Genomic DNA, 16,926 nt, shown 5'->3' with positions numbered 1-16,926 from the left:
AAGGTGAAAAAGTAATCGTCCCAAAGATCTCACTGATTGGCAACTAAAACTTGTACCTATCCTGTCTCCAAATGGTTTGTGTGTTTATTTTAGGTATTTACTTAAAGTCTGTTTTCAAGAGAGTTCTTAATGTTCAGCATCACAGACATGACTGTCTACAATGTCACATTGGTCTTTTTTTTTCAAGCAGGGCCATTTGCCACCAGTTCATCATCCCTGATTAATATTAACCCCTTTTTCAAAAGGTTAGCTTCCTTTCCTGTGGCAACTCATGCATGAGAATGTGTTTGAGTCTGTTATAAGTTCTGAGACGGACATTGGACTCGGAAGAGTATTGGGCCCAATCGTCACACAACAGCCCCAAATTCAGAATCCAGACTTAAAGGAATTAATAATTCGTAGCTGGCTCTCTGGGCGATTCTTTTAGGCACCTAAAGTGCGTGTCTTCTGTCGGAAGTGCATGGCGACGCGCTGTGACTCCACCTTTAAATAGCTGAAGCGCTAGCCAGACCTGCGAGCTTATAATGTATGAGTTTGCAATACATACTTGTCTAGGAAAGGGGAAATGCCCGGCATGTGAGCGGGATTCTAATGGTGCCGGTGCGCGAAGGTTTGGCGCCCCCTTGTGGATTCCTGTTGTGCAACACTTGACACCTCCAAATCATAGGAGTCCACCACACCCGGACATCATAGAAACTTACCTCAGTGAAATAGGTAAACCTTCGAAAAAATAAACTTAATGTAGCCCGCATCCAGCAAGCATCAGTTTCATCATGTCCAGAGCCGAACTGCCACCCCAAATCTGTCCCGGCAGCGACATTCAAAGCAGATTCACCCAGCACGGTGTTAACTATTGTAATGCTTCAGGTTCTGCCACAGCACGCAGAAACAACATTTCCCTAAAACAGCAAACCATGTCCCTGTTGATATAGAAGTTATGAGTCAGTTACCAAAATCTAGATGGAAAGAGGTTCATATTTGTGCCGCAGGGATGCACTGCCCACCTCTGATGGTTTGTCCCACTGAATAACGTCTGCTAAAATTCCTAAACCGAAAGAAAGAAAGTCAGTTTTGATATCTTTGCCAAGAAATGACGCCCAACACTGGCCAGTTAAATCACCAAGCCTTTAGCATCTTAGTATGAAATATAACAGTATGCCAGGTGCGCCACATACGTGTGCCACATAATCTCTTAACATGGCAGGTGGCCAGGGGTGGTCACTGTGGCTACTGGATATGACAGGAGAAAGTTCACTGTGTCAGAGGCCGCTCAGGATTCAAGTCTCTTATTCGTGGTGCCAGGACTGAAGGCTCTGCCCTTGGACAATATAGTGCCAATCTGACCCCCGCCCAGAGTATAAACACCAGTCCCATGCCTTGTGGGAGGATGTGCAGTAACATAGTCTTGTATGAAACCACATTGCCCTGGTTACCAGAGTCCACATTGTTCAGGAACGTACAGCATCACTGTTATGCTAGAAAAATATTGTCCCTTGTGTGGGGCCACATTTGTTAGCATGTTATCCAATTCCATTTCAGCCACCTTCATCCCCGCCCTCCTCATCTCACCCTTCTACGCACAGGGTCTTGGGCTGCACCAGTGAAACTTATGTAGTGAAAGAAACCATGTTGTTTCTAACAGCAACCATCACAAATCACTACCACCCTCAGGCGCAGCCCTACACTGGCTGCCTGTAACTGGTATCCTCGGAAAACTGTGCAATATAACTATGCAAGAACAATTTTTTCAATTTCCTTTTTTTTAATTCACCTTTTTTCTCCTTGAGCGTGGCTGCCCAGTCGAGCAGGGCCGGACAGACCTTTAATTCCACGGCCATTTCCCCAGTGGACTAAAGCCCTGGCGGCTGTTTTTTTTATGGTAGGGGGGCTGCTCCTAGGGCCCCTGTTATTTTCCCCATTTCCCTGAAGTTAATTGCAGCCGAGACAGGGAGCCCTCAAGTGAGAGAGGAATGGAGGGAGAAGGTGGAGAGAAGATGATCAGAGAAGGAAAATAGGGAGAGGAGAGGAGGAGAGAGAACGAATGGATGAAAAGAAAGATAGAGATTGTGTGAGGAGATGAAGGGAGCTGGGCTGGTTTGACCATTATTATTAGGGTCCAGCCCTGCACTTAAGTGGCTTTCTAGGTGTCTCTTCTAGTTTGCCTGTAAGGTAGATCTGCCCCTGACCAAAATCAGAGCAATCCAAGAATCACTGCAAAGTTGTGCGGCTTTCCCAGACCATAAAGTGCTGACAGTTTTCATGTGTACAAGTTCTAGCTCACTTACAAGGCAGTTTCGCTTTTTTTTTGCAAACGTATGTTGTAGTTCTTAAAAGTGTAAAAGTAACGAAAAAGTAAAAATACTGTTGCCTGAATGTGGCATGCATGTGTGCAGAAAAAAATTGTAAAAATGATCCATTGCAAGAATAAATAACAAGCATTTGCAGTGCAATAGGTCGCACATTAGCGAGAGGTAGAGCTGTTGGCTTTGTTAATGATGATGACAACCTGGCATTTGGGACCTTATAAATATTTAGCCATGCAGCACTTTAAACCTTTATCACAAATAAACTGTGTTTGTGCATTCCTTCATACACTTGGCATTAGACTGTAATGGTCTGAACAGCCCCTACAGAGCACCACATTAAAAATAGCATTTGGAAGAAACCTGGTCATGTAACCATTTTTTCAGCTGCTAGAGGGCATACTCACTTAAAAAATAGTGCTAAAGAACACTGCAGTGTAACCATATATTCAGCCCCTTGAGGGCATAGTATGTTACATATGTTCAGGCCTAGCAGGCCTTTTAAATATCATTTAACAGTGGAGTCAGTGGCACAAGGATAGTGTCGCCAGACGTTAGTAGATGTCCCTTTAGAGTCAACAGCTGAAGGTGCAGTACCACTGGTGGTGGCTAGATGTCCCTGTAGAGTCAACAGCAGAAGGTGCAGTACCACTGGCTGTGGATAGATGTCCATATGGAGCCAAAAGCCCTCATAGTACAGTGTCACAGAACACTGCCAGAACTTCTTCTGAGGTCAGAAGGTCAGTATGTCACCCAAACCCTGATACAGCTGGAGAAGTACCAGGTCCTCAGTGAAATTGATGAAATATTTAGCCATGCTGTATGTTAAACGTTTAGCAGAAATAAACTGTGTTTGTATATACATTAAACCTTTATCAGAAATAAACGGTGTTTGTGCATTAGCAGAAGGTGCAATACCACTGGCCATGGCAAGTGTCCCTGTGGAGCCAACTGAGTTAGTAGTGCCTTGAGGGAATTATTATCAGTCTTCAGCCCTTGGAGAGCATAGTGCATTACAAATTTGCAGGCTGAGCAAGACTGTCAGAGTATTATTTCAAATAAGGCCCTTATTTCCCAAAAAATACAAGAGAATTTAAATATGCACTCGATGGTGGACAGTGTTATGATTTTTGCCCCCCCAACCTAGGGTAAACCATAAGATGACATGGACAGAAAGAGCACGTGCTCCTGAATGTTTTGTTGGTGGTCCCATTGCCCTAGGACACCAAATGCTGAGTTATGAGGGCAAATGTGTTGCAAAGCATTTCCATGCATACATTAAACCTTTATCATAAATAAACTGTGTTTGTGCATTAGCAGAAGGTGCAATACCACTGGTCATGACTAGATGCCTTGTGGAGCCTACTGAGTTAGTAGTGCCTTGGGGACAATTATAATCCGTCAGCCCTTGGAGAACATAGTGCATTACATACTTGCAGGCCAAGCAAGGTTGTCAGAATATTATTACAAACAAAGCCCTTATAATACAAACTCCTCTTATCTGTTAAAAAAAGAAAACCAAAAGTTCCAGCTATAAGAGAGAAACTTAAATATGCATTGAATGGTGGAATAGGTTATGATTTCTGGACCCCCTCTAACCTAGTGTGACCCTCAAGATGGCCTGGACAGAAAGATCACATATTTCTGAATGTTTTGGTGGCGGCCCCATTGCCCTAGGACCACCACAGGCTGAGGTATGGGAGACAATGTGTTGTAAAAGGAATGCCTGCACAGCATTATGGGGTGAGCTTCCCCAAGTGCAGTGAATATTGTAGTATCGGCTCTCTCACTGTGCAGGGAGAGACGCTCTTGAGGATTTATTCCTGGGTCGATTTTAGGCTATATAAAGCCACAGAAAATGTACAAAACACACACATGGCACAACTACTTGTATTTACTGATTATCTAGACCACATGAAGGGCAAACACGGAAAGCAAACCTCACCTGACGCTTTATCATGAGTGCTTACAAACAAAGCCCTTATAACACAAACTTATCTCAGCTGTTAAAAAAAAAAGTTCCCACCATAAGAGAGAAGCTTAAATATGCATTGAATGGTAGAAAAGGGTACACTTTTGGGGCCCTCTAACCTAGTGTGGCCCACAAGATGGCCTGGACAGAAAAAGCACATTGTTCTGAATGTTTTGGTGGTGGCCCCATTGCCCTAGGACCACCACAGGCTGAGTTATGGGCAAAAATGTGTTGTAAAAGGAATGCCTGCAAAGCATTATGGGGTGAGTTTCCTCGAATGCAGTGAATATTGTAGTATCGGCTCTGCAGGGAGAGCCACTGTTGAGGATTCATTCCTGGGTCGATTTCATGCTATATAAAGCCAAACACACGCACGACACAACTACTTGTAATTACTGATTATGTAAAGTAAGGACCAAATGAAGCGCAAACGCTGAAAACTAACCACATGCATGAACAAAGAAAAATAGTCCGTCCAAACAACAGAAAAACATTTGAGGCGTAATTAAACTGTACTTGGCCGGTGCTGTTCAGCGAAGTACAGGAAGTGACGTATCGGCTGCCAAACCAATTAGGAGCGACACTGCCTTCAACCTATGATAAGCGGCAGGCAGTGGCAGGCAGGAGCAAGGTCCTATATTCCATCCAGCAGGTCTTGCAGAGAGTGCATGCGCGCTGTCTAGGCTCAACCTGAAAAAATGACATGAAAGCAGTTTATGGCCTGCTGCCCTAGCACTAAATTAGATTACTTTTCAGAAGCAATTACGCATGTGCAAGAGGAAAATGTTATCACTCACAGTGAAGAAAGCCTGATCCATTTCTCCTTGCTCTATGTAGTCTGTAGTGGGCAGAAACAAAATGTGAACGCACTTGAACAGCCAATGGATGAAAAGGGCTGACTGTAAACCCTTTGTGGATATATAAATTCAGGAATTTTTATCATGATTTTTTTGGTTTGGAAAACTTGAGGCAGTTGAAACAGTGCTTCAAAGTAACACAGACTGGGAGGGGGCCGTAGGGCTTTTGAGGGCACAGAAACTTTATGTGCACTGTAAATGTGTTTTTTTAAGATCTTCCCACACAGAAGGGACACCTTCCCACACATAAACAATAAAACCCCTTAACACAGACATCCTTGCACAATGGTGCAAGGATTCCTGCGTTGGCGCTAGACAGGTCAATTTAGCGCCAGCGAAGGGACAACACAGGTGTGCACCGTATTCAACTAAATACGGTGCATCCCTGCATTGTGAAAGTGAAGGAGTGTGGCACTGCCAATTTTGGCACAGCATCATGCTCTGTCCTTTTCCATTAAATATGGGCCCTATTGTTCCAAGTCCCAGCAACTCATCCCCCGTCGTCCATTCAGCCACACTGTAATCCAGGAAGGTTGTACCCAGCCTGCCACACATACCATCCTCTGGTACACTAGGTGACCCCTTGACCTCCTGTACCCTATCGATCACAATCCAGCATCCATCTGCACACCCAATCCAAGCCCAGTGCACCTGCCAACCATTCTGGTGCCCAACCTTTACTACAAGGTGATACTGTGGTGGTCAACCCATCCTTTCTTCTGCCCCACCCCCCCACCCAACCTTTCTACATTATCCCGTGCCAGCTCCCGTTCCTCCAAACCCAAATGAAACTACCACCCATTCTGCCACCCACCCCTTACTACAGGAACATACTGTAGTGGTCAATCCATCCTCTCCTGCCTCCCCCTCAACCTTTCTTCATTATACCTCGCCTGTCCCTGCTACTCCCAGCTTCTGCTCTCTGCTGTCAAGTATGTGATTGGTTTGTACCTAGGTCCTATGCAATCATATATAAATACAACGTCCAGCTTTTGTGCAGCAGCCAGTGAGTAGCAGGCTGGGTCCGTGGGGTTTACAAGGCTCTGGAGAGCAGATGTGGATTCCAGGGCTAACTCCTGGGGTTGACAAGGGGTGAGTTGCCCTCCCCACTTCCCAGCTCCTAGAGTACATGAAAAAGCGCTGATATTAAGATGTGGCACTAAGATGGCACAACTACAGGCAAACTGCTCTAGCTGTAACTTTCTGTATTTCTGTATCCAAGCTGGCAGGTCCTTGGAGAAAGATTAGGAGATGGGCTATGGACACATGACGCACACACCAACCTCACCTACGCGGCTGGGAGGGAAATCAAGTATAGGGATAGGATAGGATAGCTGGACACCACAGTTGCACATTCATCTTTACACGTTTCAAGCTGCTTTGATATTACAGAAGATGTTTTTTGTGTGGTGACCAAAGGGTATAGCCGGTGTTCATCATTTTGCACTCTCACGCTAAATTTCTGGGGGTTCGTTTGATTTCCTGGGGCTTGGCGGAGGTGAGATCTCTTCAATAGTTGTCCCATGAGTTGTTTCTGCCTTTTACCTCTACGGCTTTGGTTTTTGTCTGTAACAGACTGCTCATGATATTTCCACCTAGAAATGAGTGAGATCCTCGGTAAGAGCCAGTGAGGGAGTGCATGGTTACTGAGGGGCGGTGCGTGTGGTTGGCTAGTAGTCTCTTGGGGAGGATGGAGGGCCTGTGGTGTCTCTGGAAGGGGCTGGCAGAACACAGCTGTGTTAGTAGTGTTTGATTTTACCGTAACACCTTGACCCTACCTCATACCTTTGACCTTCTTTCACGTCTCATGAATTTGCACACACAGGCACTTTGTTCCTCTTTTGACATCACCAACTTCAATTTTCCTGTTCATGATGTACTGACACATGGGCATTATGTTGTAATGTGATTTCACACACCATATGCCATTGTTCACTTCGTCAAGACTGTCTTTTTTAGTGTTCCACTCAGACCCGGAAGTGAAAGGCCCCAGTTATGAGACTGGCAGACCCTAGAACCAAACAAGGGAGATTTACTCAAAACCAAACTGCATTAACTTGATGTTCTGTTTATTTCATAACGAACGCGCTTTTCTGGGTAGGAGTACCACTCAAGATTGGAAGAGCACACATTATTTATCAAATGAATTTATATTTAAATAAACATTTTCTAAAGAATAATAAAATATTGAATACTAAATTTAGAGGGCCCATAACGTTTTCTCACTCAAATAAAAACACAGGCAAGAAGTAAATCAAGAAACCTGCCAGTCAGTTGTCAGCTGTTTCAGATAAGGAACAACTTGTTTTAATTGGCCCTCTGGGAAGGCTCTCTGAAGCCAAAGGGTTTTTAATCTACTGTCAGATCAGACGCAGCAAGACAGACTGAGAAGAGGCAGTATTCATGCTAAGACTCTAGTAGGGACTGCGACAATTATATTTACAGGCAAATTAAAGGTCAATTTAAAAAAAAAATAGAAGCCTCTGTAGAGACGGTGCATCATCTATTTTCAGAGATTAAAATAGAATCAAGCATGGAAATAAGAAATATAAAGCTGCGATAACGATATAATTGCATAATTTGACAAGAAGACTGGAAAGTACAGATGGATTCCCAATAATGGCTGCCCACCATTCCACTTCCTGTAATTGTTGATAGTTATGCTCTGCTGTATAAAGCCTGATGCAATGACCCTACGGATGTGGGGATGGGCACGTCCCCTGCATGGCCGTGGCATGCCCCCTGCCTCATGTTGATATCCTGACAAGTGACTACGTGTCACTGTGTTGTTCTTTATTTACCCCAGGGAACACACCAATCACACCCGTCCACGTAGAGAATTCCCAGTTTACGCGGGTCGGGGGCACAGAGCGTGGCTGTGAGGTCAAAGTGCAGGACTCTTTTAAAGAGTGGATACTACCCTCTCTACCTGGGATTTATGGGACTGGCATTGGAGCAGCATTGCTTGTAGAAAACGGACATGTTTTTATATTCCTCCAAAGGAAAATGCCTACCGGCCTCCTCTGCTTTCTCCTACAGCAGATGCCCGCCTGCGTGCAGTGCGCTGCGGCACAATGTGGGTAATAGGTGCCAGCATGTACTTCCACGGCATATGGTAAGGGGGACATCTGCCTGCGGTGCATTAGGGCATTCTGTGGGGGCACCTGATTGCACTGCGTTAGCACATGCTGTATAGTGCACCGGCATGCAGTGCATTACGGTATGCTGTTGAGACACAACTGCATGCACTGCTTTAGCGCATGCTAAAGAGGACATCTGCATGCGGTGCGTTAGGACATGCTGTGGGGGGTACCTCCTTGCAGTGTGTTAGCACATGCTTTGTAGTGCACCTGCATGCAGGGCGTTAGGGCATGCTAAGGGGGACATCTGCCTGCAGTGCACCAGGGCATGCTGTGGGGTGCACATGCATGCAGTGCGTTAGGGCATTCTGTGGGGTACACCTGCATGCAGTGCGTTAGGACATTCTGTGGGGGTGCACCTGCATGCAGTGCATTAGGGCATGCTGTGAGGTACACCTGCATGCAGTGCGTTAGGGCATGATGTGGGGGAGACCTACATGCACTGCGTAAATGCATGTTGTGGGATGCACCTGCATGCAGTGCGTTAGGGCATGCTGTGGGGCACAACTGCATGCACTGCATGCTACGGAGGACATCTACATGCAGTGCGTTAGGGAATTCTGTGGGAGCACCTACATGCAGTGCATTAGAGCATTGTGTGGGAGACACCTGCATGCAGTGCGTTAGGGCATGCTGTGGGAGACACCTGCATGCAGTGCATTAGGAGATGCTGTGAGGGACATCCGCATGCTGTGCGTTAGGGCCTGCTGTGCGGGACATGCGCATGCAGTGCGTCAGGGCATGCTGTGTGAGACACCTGCATGCAGTGCGTTAGTGCATGCTGTGAAGGACATCCGCTTGCAGTGTGCTAGGGCATGCTGTGAGGGACATCCAGGTGCAGTGCATTAAGGTATGCTTTGGGGGGCATCTGCATGCAGTGTGTTAGGACATGCTGTGGGAGACACCTGCATGCAGTGCATTAGGGCATGCTGTGCGAGAAATCCGCATGCAGTGTGTTAGTGCCTTCTGTGCGGGACATCCGTATGCAGTGCTTTAGGGCATGCTGTGTGAGACACCTGCATGCAGTGCATTGGGGCATGCTGTGGGGGCAGCTGCATGCAATGCATTAGGGGATGCAAAGCGTTTGGGGATGCTGTGTGGGCCATCCACATGAGGTGCGTCAGGGCATGCTGTGAGAGACATCTGCATGCAGTGCGTTAGGGCATACTGCGAGGGACATCCGAATGCAGTGCGTTAGTGCATGCTGTGTGGGCACCTGCATGCAGTGTGTTAGGGCATGCTGTGGGGCACCTGCATGCAATGCTTTAGGGCATGCTGTGGGGGCACCTGAATGCAGTGCATTAGGGCATGCTGTGGGAGACACCTGCATGCAGTGCTTTAGAGCATGCTGTGGGAGACACCTGCATGCAGTGCTTTAGGGCATGCTGTGGGAGACACTTGCATTCAATGCATTATGACTTGCTGTTGGAGACACCTAAATGCAGTGCGTTAGGGCATGCTGTAAGGGGCATCCGCATGCAGTGCGTTAGGGCATGTTGTGGGTGGCACCCGCATATGGTGTTTCAGGGAATGCTGTGGGGGCACCTGAATGCAGTGCATTAGGGCATGCTCTGCAAGACACCTGCATGCAGTGAGTTAGGGCATGCTGTGGGGGGCCTGCATGCAGTGCGTTAGGGCATGCAGTGGGGGCACCTGAAAGCAGTGCATTAGGGCATGCTCTGCAAGACACCTGCACGCAGTGAGTTAGGGCATGCTGTGGGGGGGCCTGCATGCAGTGCGTTAGGGCATGCTGTGAGGGACATCCTCATGCAGTGCGTTAGGGCATGCTGTGAGGGACATCCGGGTGCAGTGCGTTAGGGCATGGTGCGGGAGACACCTGCATGTAGTGCGTTAGGGCATGCTGATGGCGACACCTGCATGCAGTGCGTTAGGGCATGCTGTGGGGGACCTTCGCATGCGGTGCTTTAGGGCATGTTGTAGGTGGTAACTATCCTGTTTTTAGAAGTGAGCACCGGAAGGGGCCGCGTGCGTCCTCTAAGTGGCTGGAAAAGCAGCACTTGGTAAATAGGCACATAGGCACCGTCCACAGGAAGTCTGCAACACGGAACAAGAGTTGTGCAGAATCAGAGAGGGGCGCGCGCATCCGATAGTATGAGATGGCAATGAACACCGCTTTATTTGTGCCCGTGGATAGAGGTGGTGCGCACCGGCATTTGTCAGGGGGAACAGAGAGAAAAGCTGTAACCAAAAGAAGAACCATGGATGAAAATGAGCCAACCAGCCTGCAATAAAGAGACATGAAGTGCAGGATGGTGGGGGCAAGATGCAGTGGGTGGAATCAAGACGGGGAAGCCTTGGTATTTGTAGCACTGGGCTCCTAGGAAAAACTCTGGGCAAGTGCACTTTCGTTTTAATTATCCACTCAATGATGTGGAGAAAATAAAATAGCGCCCGCTCCGCAGCGCACAGAAGAGCATCCACCCTCCTCTAACCACCGCCACACCACAGACTGAAAACATCCAGCACAGTATCAAAGCGCCTGCTCTTATTTATGCAGAATTTCAACGCAGTGTACCCACATTTTATCCTTTCCTAAACACACATAGTGGTAATGACACGAATACGCACACTCTGAGCCGTGTCGGCAGGATGGCTTAGCGAGGTGATTGCTCACCTGGAGGGCATGGTGTGATTTGCAGGTTACGAGTTTCCACACCAGCCACGCAAACTCAGCTTTTCATCTTTCCCTGGTCGGTGATTTGAGTACTATCAATCTCTGTAACCTCTGTCGTGTATAGCCATTAGAAAGGCACACTTTTGTTCTGAAGCGCTACGTTGGTATGATTTAATCATTTAGCGCGGAGTCTTTGCAGTGAGTGTGAGTGTGCGAATGATGTTCCCAGGTGCAGTGTGTAATCGAGGGAGTCACGGCACGTCCTCTCCCTCCGTCTCTTGCCTCAGACCCTGTTATCTCTCCCTGGCGGGGCGTGTGCGCTTCAGTCTCTTTAAACCCCCTTACCTTTGAACTCTGGGCCTGTCCCAGGTCTGTCTCCGGTGTGTTTGCGCATACCAGGGCCCCTTTCAAAGGCTCCTTATATGCGCAGGTAAAGCTCTCAGACGGAGTTTACTTTACATTCCCATCCTCGTAAAATCTGGTCTGGGAGGGTTGCGTCCTAAAACGAGGCAGACTAAGTACTGCGATGGGGCTGTATATGGGGAGGAGCTGCGCGAGTCTCTGCGCGCGCCAGGGCGGTGCGGGCCCAGTGCCTGACAGCGCCATTGCTTAGTTTATCTTCACTGGCAGAGGGGCACATCGCCTGCTCTCTCGATGCACCGCCGCCCTGAGAGTAGCGCCTTCATAGCTGACCTGCCGCCCTCTGCTGGGTCACTCCATGCCCCTGTGTGTCCATCCCTCCTTTGTGAGCCATGATCCTTCTCCACCTGGAGTAGCCAGCGGGGGAGTCAGTGTTTATGGTCTCGCGAATCTCTTCAGTCGCCTGGCCTAGCTGTACGCATCACTGCTGCTCCGGTGCTGGGGTCCCACATCACCCCTTCTATACTGCAAGGGGTGTTACAGCCCGAGCGGCCCTTCATGGACATCGGGAACCAGGTTCAAGCCTCGCGTGGCTCAATAGCACGTGATTCTGAGCAAATCACTAAGGGCCAGATGTAGCAAAAAAATATTTTGCGAGTTGCAAATTGCGAGTCACAGTGACTCGCAATTTGCAACTCGCAAAATATTATGCAGAAAGGTGTCTCAGACACCTTCTGCGACTCGCAAAGAACAACCTCATGAATATTAATGAGGTGGGTCGCAATTTGCGACCCCATAGCGAGTCTAGGCACTCACAGGGATGGTGGCCTGGTGGAGACAGCAGACCACCATGTCCGTGACTGCTTTTTGAATAAAGCAGTTTTTTTTTCTTTTTGCAGCCCGTTTTCCTTAAAGGAAAACGAGCTGCAAAAAGAAAAAATTCCGAAACCATTTGGTTTCGTTTTTTTCAGAGTAGGCAGTGGTCCATAGGACCACTGCCTGCTCTGAAAAAATATTTTTATTGGCATTCACAAAGGGGAAGGGGTCCCCTGGGGACCCCTTCCCTTTTGCGAATGAGTTACCATCCACTTCAAGTGGATGGTAACTGCGAGTTGGTTTGCGACCGCATTCGCGGTCCCAAAGCAACTCTGCATGGCGATGCGCTCGCAAATAGGAAGGGAACACCCCTTCCTATTTGCGAGTCGCAGCCTCAAATTGCGAGTCGGCACCGACTCGCAATTTGCGGTTGTGCATCGCGTTAGGCCTTTTGCGCCTCGCAAACTGCGTTTTTCGCAGGTTTCGAGGCGCAAAAGGCTTGCTACATCTGGCCCTTAATCTCTCCTTGCCTATAAATATTGTATGCGGCAGTGTGTAATGTAACTAATGCTGATGTAAAGCGCTCCAATACCCTCAGTGTTCGTGCTATATTGTAAAACTGCAGAAGCGCGCACTAACTAAAAACAAAGTGAGTGGAAGCAGAGCCAAATTATTAGAACTCGGAGGCCACCAGCAAGCCCTCACCCCAACACCGGCCACAGACCGACAACTCATTAGTTGGAAGAAGTTTATTTTCTTTAACTTTTCACTTGTTAATTTCATAACACTTGTTTATCAATAAATCACTGCAATCACTGCAAATCACTGTATTTCAAAACATATTTACAAGATAATAATAACCATTTCATAAGTTTTACTCTATAACCATAAATCACTTATGACAGGATCCCTTCCTGTCCTGAATCTCCCTTGGACCACACAGGTGAACTGTACCTCACCTGTATCCCTAGGCGGGGCGGCACCTGTGACTTCACTGTTCCTTGTCCTCATGCTCAGGGTTCAGCCCCCTCTCCAAACACCAAACTGTCTAGGGGTGTAACGGGGCGGCCAGGAGCAGGAGCCCCATGGCCACCCCAGCGATCTGGGCTCCCTACCCCCTAATCTGGTGTGTACATCCGCAGGTTGGTTTAGGACTTCTGGATCCTACCTCTGGTGTTAACCCAGGGCCCCACTCTTGGGGACCCCTCAGTACTTCTTCTCCAACCATAAAGACAAGGGAGAGAGTGGGTGGGACAACCCTGTATTTACCAATTCCAGCCGCGGCGCAAACCACAAGACCAAGCAACTTTGAGGGGGCGCTTATGTAGCCCCCCCAGCTGGTGTGCGGCAGCTGAAACCGGCTCAGGGAACGCGGCATCCACGTTCACCCCCTATCCAGCTTTCGCCCCCACACCCCGAGAGGCGTGAGGGCGGAAGTGCAAGGGCCAGCCCAATGCACAACGCACAACTAGTGCGAGGGGTTTGGGCCATGGCGGCCCCGAATCCTAAGGGGCTGCGCTCCCCCCATGTTGGGGAAGTGCTTTTCCCAATGAAGGCCCAAATAGATACCCATTTGCTGGCTGGTTTGTACCGAATGAAACCAGGAAAGGGGAAACTTGTTTTAATTGGCTGGATGAATCGAGGCTTCCCTACTTAATTTCTGTAATTTTAGGCAAATATGTGATTTCACCTAAACTTTTTTCTTCATCATCACGCCGGTATGAAAACACTTCCGAATATGGATGTTCGCACTACCAGTTGTACAAATCTATCACTTTTCGTAAGTACTTCTCACTGCAGTGGTCTACCAGGCCTTATTCATGTCAAAGCTTCCACGTCTTAAAGAAATACTCTTTTCTGCACTTTAAGAGATGATCATATTTTACGTGATTTGTTTTATGATTTATATAACATATTTTCAAGGCTTGGCTTGTGCACGGGCTCTAAGATCCGAGCCAGGCCCTTAGCTCGGCACTCCCTGTGAATTTGTTGGCTGGTTACCTCTACACAGCACTGTACAAGACTCCAATTGTGACCCTCTGCACCCCAATACAGAAGTACTTAGACACCGATGCGCCTCTTGTCTGAGCTTCAGCCGTCTGCTATTTCAGTACTGAGGCTCCTATGTGGCCCTCTCACAGTGCACCCCAGTATCGGCCTACAGCACCCCTGCTATGTGAGTATGGGGAACCGCCCTCAGTGTTCTTTACATGCTCGCTATCCCTGACCCTCAGCAGCCCACTATTCTGGCACTGAAAACCACACTCAGGGCTCTGACAACGTACCTCATTCCTGAACCTCAGCGTCTCTTCTAGTACTGAAAACCACACCCGGTGCCCCGCCAATGCACGCATTCCTGAACCTCAGCACCTCTTCTAGTACTGAAAACCACACCTGGTGCTCCGCCAATGTACCGCATTCCTGAAACTCAGCACCTCTTCTAGTACTGAAAACCACACCTGGTGCTCCGCCAACGCACCGCATCCCTGTAAGCACCTCCTCTATTCTAGTACTGAAAACCACACTCAGAGCTCTGCCAATGCACCACATTCCTGTAAGCAGCTCCTCTATTCTAGTACTGAAAACCACACTCAGAGCTCTGACAATGCACTGCATTCCTTAACTTAAGCACCTCCTCTATTCTGGTACTGAGAACGACACTCAGAGCTCTGCCAATGCGCCGCATTCTTAACTTAAGCACCTCCTCTGTTCTGGTACTGAAAACCATACTCAGAGCTCTCAAACTGTACCTTACACCTGTCCTTCAGCACAGCTGTGGACGTCAGCACCACTGCAGTATGGAAACTACACCCAGAGCTCCCCCAATGTACTGCATGCTTGAAAGTCAGCACCTCTTCTATTCTAGTACTGAGAACCACACCCAGAGCTCTGACAATGCACCGCATTCCTGATCTTCAGCATCTCTTCTAGTACTGAGAAACACTCTTAGAGCCCTCCCAATGTACCTCACGCCTGCCTGTCAACTTGCTGCTGAAAGATGGCACAGCGGCAGTACCGAGAACCACACTCAGAGCTCCGCCAATCCTCACCATCTCTTCTATTGTAGTACTGAGAACCAAACTCAGGGCTCTGACAATGCACCGCATTCTTGAACTTCAGCACCTATTGTATTGTAGCATTGAGTGCCACACACAGAGCTCTGACAATGCACCGCATTCCTGAATTTCAACATCTATTCTATTGTAGCACTGAGTACCACACTCAGAGCTCTGACAATGCACCGCATTCCCGAACGTCAGCATCTCTTCTATTGTAGTACTGGGAACCAAACTCAGGGCTCTGACAATGCACCGCATTCCCGAACGTCAGCATCTCTTCTATTGTAGTACTGAGAACCAAACTCAGGGCTCTGACAAAGCACCGCATTCTTGAACTTCAGCACCTCTTCTATTGTAGCACTGAGTACCACACTCAGAGCTCTGACAATGCACCTCTTTCCTGAGATGTTGCACCACTGCTGTGTTGATAAAAGGCACTCGGTGCTCCTCACCATGACCTTCCAGTACTGCGAAGCACGGTCAAGGCTCGGGGAATCTATCTCATCGCAGGCATTCAGGAACCCTCCCCCGTGCACTCAGAACCCCTCAGCCATTACATCCTAGTATGTCTCTTCGGCTGTACCCGCTTCCTGTGAGAGAGGAGCCCCGCCAGTGCAGCTCTACCAGGCCAGGGTACATCGTCTTGTCCTGTCGATGCACAACAGTTCTGCGCCGCCCCTCGCAAGAGGTGAACCAGCTCAACTCAACCCTTTCACTGTTGTTTTACCCCTGCGTCACGGAGATCACGAAGATGGCGCTCACACGCAGCTCTGCCAAAGTACGTCCACCCTGACCCGTGGAAACAAGACTTCGAATGGACCAGCTCTTGAGCTCTTGGCACTCGCACCTACGAACCCTCTTTTTCTGATGACAGACACCTCCACCAAGGTACCCCAGAGTGGTCCTGCAGTGCAGGAAGAAGCCCCCCCCTTCACCAGGGTCGTAGTCTAACACCTGCAGATGTAATTGGGCCCACTGGTGTGATGGACCTTTTGCACAGGGCGGTATTTTTATATTCAACGAAGAGGGGCATTTGCCTTGCTGTAAGGACCATGGTATTAACACCGGACAATACGTTCACTCTACTCGCTTGGTATCCCGTACTCGCCCCTCCTCCTAGGGTGTCCAGGAGTCCCACATTTTCCGGGACAGTCCCGTGATGTCGTCAACTGTCCCAGCAGATTTTAGCAAATTTGGCTCATGTCCCGGTTTTCAAGAGTGACAGAAAACAGTGGGACGCACGTTTTTGTGTGTTCTAAAGTAGAACAAGTTATTGGCTCGAATCAGACATCAATGTTATTAACAGGTAAAATGGTGGGCTTATAAAAATTCATTTTTTCCATAGTACATCGTTCTCAGAGTTTCTTTTAATGAGCACGGTCATTCTGTACCCCTCGGATAATGTAAAATTGTAGTCCTTCTATTTTGTTAAACGTCCAAGATTTTTGTTTTCAAAATCTGGTCACCGTTACCTTTGCCTCCAGCACCGAAACACCTTGCCAAATGCTCATATCTGTTGTTTGAAGGCTGGAACCAACAGAAATCTCATAGCGACTCCGAGCCCAGACCACCAGCGCCTCTAGTGGTCCAAAACGGTCAGTGCACATTAAATTCTCCCACGTTATTCAGCCCTACCCGCCCCGCTTTCTGCTAACTCTGCCATTGAACCCTTCTCTAATGGGCAACCCCTGCTGCGCAGCCTTGTGCGCCTACTTCAGACATGTAACACTCCCTGCCATTCCAACATAGAGGCCCGCAATGTACCTCAAAGATGGGCTTCCACT

Source organism: Pleurodeles waltl, chromosome 6, assembly GCF_031143425.1.
Source record: "Pleurodeles waltl isolate 20211129_DDA chromosome 6, aPleWal1.hap1.20221129, whole genome shotgun sequence".
Classification (NCBI taxonomy): Eukaryota; Metazoa; Chordata; class Amphibia; order Caudata; family Salamandridae; genus Pleurodeles; species Pleurodeles waltl.
This window is presented reverse-complemented; position numbering follows the sequence as displayed.